General features: G+C 37.7%; 1 pseudogene across 1 annotated transcript; it reads right to left on the reverse strand.

Moving 5' to 3' along the window:
* Positions 1-278: 278 nt before the first annotated feature.
* On the reverse strand, positions 279-6306 carry LOC144374807 (DNA polymerase epsilon subunit 4-like; annotated as a pseudogene). The gene is made up of 4 exons (XR_013434093.1): positions 6094-6306; positions 5499-5587; positions 4978-5019; positions 279-594 (listed from the first exon to the last, which is right to left on the reverse strand). The product of XR_013434093.1 is annotated as a DNA polymerase epsilon subunit 4-like (transcript).
* Positions 6307-7130: the final 824 nt, after the last annotated feature.

Consider the following 7130-nt stretch of genomic DNA (forward strand, 5'->3'; position numbering starts at 1 on the left):
TTATGCACTTTGGTGAACAGTTTATGAATTATTTCTCAATTAAAAAAAAATTAACTCATTTTCAATCTATGACTACTAAAGACAAATACTATTCTATAAATTCTGGAACCACATTATGGTGCAAAAGTGAACAAAGAACAAAAATAATAATAATAATAATAAAAGGACTGTGGTTTAAAATGGCTGGCAGTGAAGATCAGGAAGGTCTGTACCAGGGCATGGTGGCTTTCCAATCACAGGGCAAGAACAAAGGCAAGATCATGGAACACACTAGAATGAAGCTGATCAAAGACCTTTATTCTGGTCCTCATCATTCATTAAGCCACCTATGCAAATAATTTCTTCATCTCTGCCCCAAGCAGCAATAGCTGCATCCAGGGCTAAAGTGGAAGACAGACATAAGTAGTGGAAGACCTTATAAAGAAAAGTTATCAGGTAAGAGCTCTACTTATCCCAGCTCAAGTAAAGGTAGAGCAGGAAGATGTGCATATGTGCAGAGATTCTGTTCTTCAAAGCTGAGGCCTGCAGAGAGGCAAGATGAGGAATGCAGTGAAGGCTCAAAAACTGTCCAGCTCAGCAATCAATCCAAAGTACCTAAAAATACAAAGAGCAATATGTAAAGCAAGGTACCTTGAGAGCAGGATTAGTGTAACAAACTGAGCAAAGTTAAAATAGAAAGGATGTTGGTACAAGCAGCAATTCTAATTTTGACGAATCTCTATCCAAAAGCTCCTCAGGGAAAAATATGATACTAAAGAGGGTGAGTAGTTGGAAATTAAGCATACCAATCTAGAGAATTAGAATTAGGTAGGTAAGGTTATAAAAAACTCTTGTGTAACTATACAGGGAAACCATACAAGGAGTAAGTGACATAAAATAAATGAGATAAGCTAAAAGAGTTTATAATCTTTTAGATAGTTCCAACTTAAGATGTGGGACTGAGCCCATAAATTTATATGCCCTGCCACCCAAAATTACATTCAAAAGAAAGAAAAAGGTTTAAAAAAGATATAAATCTGCAAAAAGGAATAGGGGCCTATGAGCAGTTAACAGATTCCAACAACAACAACAAAAAAAGTGAATTATCAAAATCTGGCTGAAGCAAGTTTTTAAATAAAGAAAAATGAGCCCAGAAGGAACACAGAGGGGGCTGCAGCTGAATAGGAAGCCCATCTGCCTAGAACCATAAGGAGGATCTAGACTCAGTCAACAAGAATTATAAAAGACCAGAGAGGAAAATGAGATAATGACCCATGTTTCTCTATCACAAACTATTGCCCTCATATGTCCCTCTTAACTTTTTCTATGTGGTGAAGATATTTACACCTAACTTGGATGGGAGAATCACAGGGCTCTCTTCTAAAGAGCCAGACAGACCATCATTGGACACTAGGGCACCTCTACCAACACTGCTTCCACAACACAGCATTCTGTATACTGGCCTTTGGAAGCCCTAGGTTAACATCTAACCACAACTCTGCTCATTCTAAAGCAAAGCTGCCAGGCAAAAACCATCCCCACTGCACTACACACAGCTTCCAGTCTTCACATTCTATCATTCTTAAAAAGAATAAACATCATTGAGAATTTGAAGAAATCCTACACAAATAAAAAAGACCAAAATTTATTTTAAAAGTTCTAGCATAAAACAGATAACTCAAGGCAAAGAACATAGTAAAAACAAGCCAGAAACACCTCTAATTTAAAAAGATAATAGCTTGCTTTTGACAATGACAACATCTTGCTGAGATCAACTAATAAAGCTAAAATATATAAATATAAATATGGGCATGTATATATGTATACAAGTGTGTGTGTGTATGTGTATGTGTATGAGTATAAATGAGAGATCTTTTTTTAAGAGAGAGTGAGAGAGAGAGAGAGAGGGAGAGAGAGAGAGAAAATTTTTTTATTAGTTATTTTTTATTTCTCGGCAGACACAATATCTTTGTTTGTATGTGGTGCTGAGGATCGAACCCGGGCTGCACGCATGCCAGGCGAGCACGCTACCGCCTGAGCCACATCTCCAGCCCAAGAGAAGATCTTTAAGACATTAAAAAAAATCAAGAAAACGCAAATTTAAAATCTAGAAAAGGCAGGGAACCAATCAATAGTCAAACCCCAAAGTCTGCCTGAGTGGGGAAGACTGGTAACCCACCCTTTTTTAAGCTAGAGTCCCATAATATTATACCCTCACAGTAACCAAAATTAAATCAGACTCCTCACAGACTTATAGCCCAGGGGTTACATCACCACTATGATGCAGGAAACTTCCAGTCTTAGATCTCATTAAGGAGGTACTGTACTGATAATGTTCCTATGTGTCTTTCTGGAGCAAAGAAAAATGTTCTTTAGAGAAAGATATCACCATAAAATCTCAAATTATCTAACAAATAATTTTTTTCAAGTGCAATGACCACTATGTAAAGACAGTACCAAAAGAAAGAACGGATAAAAAGACAAACTCAAAAGTCTAGATATTGGATTGGATATACTACAAAGTAAGAACTTCAAAAGGCTTTGGATATTAGATGGTATATTACACATGACATACTCTATAATAAACAACTACATTCACCACTTAAATAAATGAAATACAAGTTTCAGAGTATCCACAGAAAAACAAAGAGGTTTAAAGGAAATGAAAAGAACTGAAGAAAGAACCGAAAATTCCAAAACAAAAATTACACAGAACACATCATACAAAGGCAAAATTAGGGTTGGGCTTTTATATATGTTTAGTGAAAATCCCAGAGAAAGTGCAGAGAAAGACCAAAGCAGAGTCAATGTCTAGAGAAACTGGCTGAGAATTTCCCAGAGCATATCCAAACTTCTGTCCATCAGAGTGAAATCTCAGAAAATCAAAGGCAAAGAGAAAATCTTAAAAAGGGATAAACTACCTTCAAAAGACAGACTGTGATTTCTCAACAAAAACAGTGGAAGCCAAAAAAAATGGTAAAAGAACAGCTAGAATTCTGAATTTAGCAGTAAAATCTTTTTGTATTTCCATTTCCCCCTCAAAAAAAAAAAAAAAAAAAGAAAGAAAAGAGAAAGTTGAGAGTCAGCTACCAGTTACCTATACTAAAGAAAGCTCTAAAGGACTTATTTTGGGGAAAAGGATTACAAATGGAGGATAAGAAATACAAAAAGATCAAAAATTGTAGTAAGCATGAGAAAAAACTCATATATTGTCTGTATCATACATCAATAACAATGTCTGATGTGGGCTGATAAAGACACATGGCAATAACAGCATGTTAATTTAAGGAATGAGGGTTTGTAAATGGCATTAATGGATTCTAAGATTCCATTTTGCTGAGGATGAGGGAAAAGATTCTAAATTTTGGCTTTGATAAATTAAGCATGCATACAGTAACTAATGGACTAACCCTAAAAGGATAGATATATACGACTTCCCAACACATGGAAGGGGAAAAAAAGGAATAATAATACAAAAGGCAGCATAAAATAGGACAAATGAAAAGCAGGAAAAATAAGATAGGAGATTTAAGTCCATTGTTATCACTAATTAAATTAGGCATAAATGAACTAAGTGCTTTAGTTAAAGGCAAAGATTGTCAGTATGAATTTAATATCGCCAATTATACAGCACTTACAAAGATATGGAAATGTAAAAACAAAAAGATGGGAAAAAAACACATAAACACTAAAGAAAGCTGGCAAACTTTAATAACGAGACCAAATAGATTTTAAGGCAAAACAACATTATTAGAAGTAACAATGGTAAATTTTTAAATATTAAAGGTTCTATCACGAGCAATATATAATGATTTTAAATTTGTATATTCCTAATTCCAGTTTTAAATCTATAATGAAAAATAGATCCAGAACCATAAGTGAAAATATTCTTCAGTAATAGTAGGAGACATTAATACACAACTCTCATTAATTGATACAGTAAGCAGACAAAAGAAATTCAGTAAGAATATAGAAAACATAAACTGTACAATGAGACTTGACATTGCACCCAACAACTGGAGACTACACTTTTTCTTCATTCATAGGCACCCACACACATAATACACCTACATACTGGATTAGTAACACATGAAACTAAAGAAATTATTTTTTAAAAAATAGGTTGAAAAAGAGGCTGAACAAACATCTACAAATTAAGAGATTACTCAAGATCTAGGCTTGAAGCTGGCCATGAAAAGGTATCTTCAAAGACATATAAAATACTACAACACAGGCCTAGTGTGATAAGGAGATGCAGAACATGGAATAAAAAGAATGAAATAAATGAAGAAAAGATTTCAGAAGGTAATGAAGCTTAAAGGAGGTAATGAGAACACCTTGTTAGGGTGAAGGTGAGAATGAACTGAGGGCACATGGATTCTGAAAAGCTATTCAATCAGAACATATGGATTTAAGGGTAAGACTTAGGAATTCAGTAGAAGAAATAGCTGAGAAAGCAGTTAAAATGTGGTACTTCAAATATTTCCTATTTTGATGACAAGATTTAGTTAGTACATGAGTTAACCTAAAATTCCTAAGAAAAAAATAGTTACAAGAAGTACAGAATATCAATGCAAATAATCAGTACACACAGACTGCTAAAGAAGAAAATGGACAGAAGTAACCTTTTAAATGTTGGCAATTGTTCCTGATGGCTAACATTATGATGAGGGAACAAAATTTGTATTTATTTACATTTAGGGATGGAAAACACAAGCAGGTACAAAACTTTCCAATTCATCTGAGTCCACCATGTGTCTTCATATTCCCTCTCCCTTCTTTATGGTTAGAAGTTTGCCAGAAGTTCTAACTCCCCAAGGGAAACTGACTATAAATAGAGTTAGCAAGTTTGTTTTCACTGTCCTAATAGGAAGTAAGGAGAAGAAACTATCCCTGTACAAATAAGAGAGAACCAAACATTTGTTTATAAGAGCTGAACTTGCATCTTTAGCATGAAAAAAACAGGTGGAAATGATTTTCCACTGATAAAAAGCTTACCTTCCAGAAAAGCAAATTCATCGACAGCTTCTATCGCATTATCTGAAACACAAGGAAAAGGGACACTTGACTGTGGTTATTTGGACATCAGCTCCAAATTAGCACAATCCACACAATGAAGGAGATGAGGCTTTATACAAATTTAGGCATTTATAAAATATGTCCCTTGCTGTCTTGAGATCTATTTCTGTTCCATCACTAAATCTTACATACTGGCTGCCTAATAGAGTAAAGTCAAGCCCAGGCAAATACTATTCAATGAGAGGGGGGAATGTGAATCCTCCTACCATGTTGCTTTACTCTTGAATTTATTCTCTTTGCTCTGAAAGTTATCAGAGAAGAGTTTGGCAATATAGCAGGGAGTACAAGATACAGTATATGAAAACTTCAGACATGTGCAAGGGTTAGCAGCTGGATAGAGGGTCAGAAATCAAACACCTGCTTTGCCTTCTCAACCTGCAAAGGGAAAGCTTAACCCAGCCCTCCATTGTCTACTGCCAGATACTATAGAGACACTTTACCCAAATCTCTGCTCTGAAGGGTTTCCCTCTTTCCTTGTTAAGCACAACAGTAGGCATCTTTTGCAATGGTCTCCACAAACAGTTCCTGTCAAACAAATGAACAAATTAAAAGATCAATGGACTCCTGTTTTTGAAAGAAAAGAAGGTGAAGGGCTCAAGCAGGTGGGGAGGTTCTGAAACTTAAGACGGTACAGGACTTCACTAAGGTCATTCCAGTACCTCTTCCCCCAGAAGGCCACTACGTCCCTTCCCCCCCTGCTCATAAATCCACTGTGTTCCTTTACTAGACTGCTACAGGTTGCATGTGAGCCAGGAGAGGTGCAAATTAAAGTTGATCTCTGCGCCCTCTTAAAGTGGTTAACAAAGCAATACAACACATGAAGGTGCGTGACACTCTTCTCCAACCTTCCCTGATTACACACGCCACGGACTGCAAACACCCCTTTCACTTTCCGGCTCAGCACAGCCCGCTCAGACCCTCTTTTTCCTCCTCCCCAAATTCCGCCAAACAGCCCCAAGCCCCGCCCCAAGGAAGCCACGCCCCTAGAACCACGCGCTGCCACCCCTAGTGCCCTTGCGCTCCCGTCGCAGCGGGGCTCGAGCCACTATGAAGATTGCTTTCTCTGCCACTAGCGTCACATCGGGTCCGCCTTCACCAAAGCCTTCATTGGCGCCAAAGGCAGCCTCCAGAGTCCAGCCCCGCCCCCTCACATACACACACTCTTCGTGCTTGAGCTTGTGAGGCCGCTGCCTCCCCTCCAGGCCCCTCCTCCTCCCAGGGAGCCCCGCTTCCAGCCGCTGCCTCCATCCTCGCACTGAGTGTGTTGCGCAAGGCCACCGACTGTGAAGCTCACCGACTGTGAGCTTCACCCACCGCCCCCACCCCACCCCACTAGGCTCCTGTCCTTCTTAGAACTGATCACAGTTATAATCCTGCATTTTCCTGTGTGATTATTAGAACGATGTTTGTCTCCTCCTCCTTCACCTCCAAATCAAAACCTCCATAAAGAAGATATTCCTGGGGCCTGGGGTTGGCTCAGTGGTAGAGCACTAGTCTAGCACATGTGAGGCCCTGAGTTCGATCCTCAGCACCACATAAAAATAAATTTAAAAATGAAGGTACAATACCTTTGTGTCCAACTACAACTAAAAAATTATAAAGAAAGAAGGTGTTCCCGCCTGATTTTGCTCATTGAGTCTTCAGTGTGGTACCGTAACTGGCACTTAGTAGGTGCTCAATACATATTTACTGGATGAATGAATCATTAACAGTGACTCACTTGGAATTGATGTCTCAAAAATAAAAAGCCTATTAGAATTGTTATTTGAAAATGTCTACCAAAAGCCTCTAGTAATTCCCATAATGGGTTCTGTCCTTCCCTCAATCCTTAGAATCATGCCCTTGAACAATTAATTTAGCATTTTCTTACTTATTTTGTTTACTTTGATGGAGGGGAAAGGTAAAAGCATGAAATAAAGAAAAATATCTTTTATAACTTAAAAAAACAGAAAATAAGATAGATACTTGTAATGACACTTTTGGGTCATTTCCTTTGTTTGTTTAGTCTCCTTCTTTATATGAACAACAGACACAGTCAGAAGTTGAATTTGCCCCACACTCTCATCTGTGGA

The sequence above is a fragment of the Ictidomys tridecemlineatus genome, unplaced genomic scaffold (genome assembly GCF_052094955.1).
Source record: "Ictidomys tridecemlineatus isolate mIctTri1 unplaced genomic scaffold, mIctTri1.hap1 Scaffold_89, whole genome shotgun sequence".
NCBI lineage: Eukaryota > Metazoa > Chordata > Mammalia > Rodentia > Sciuridae > Ictidomys > Ictidomys tridecemlineatus.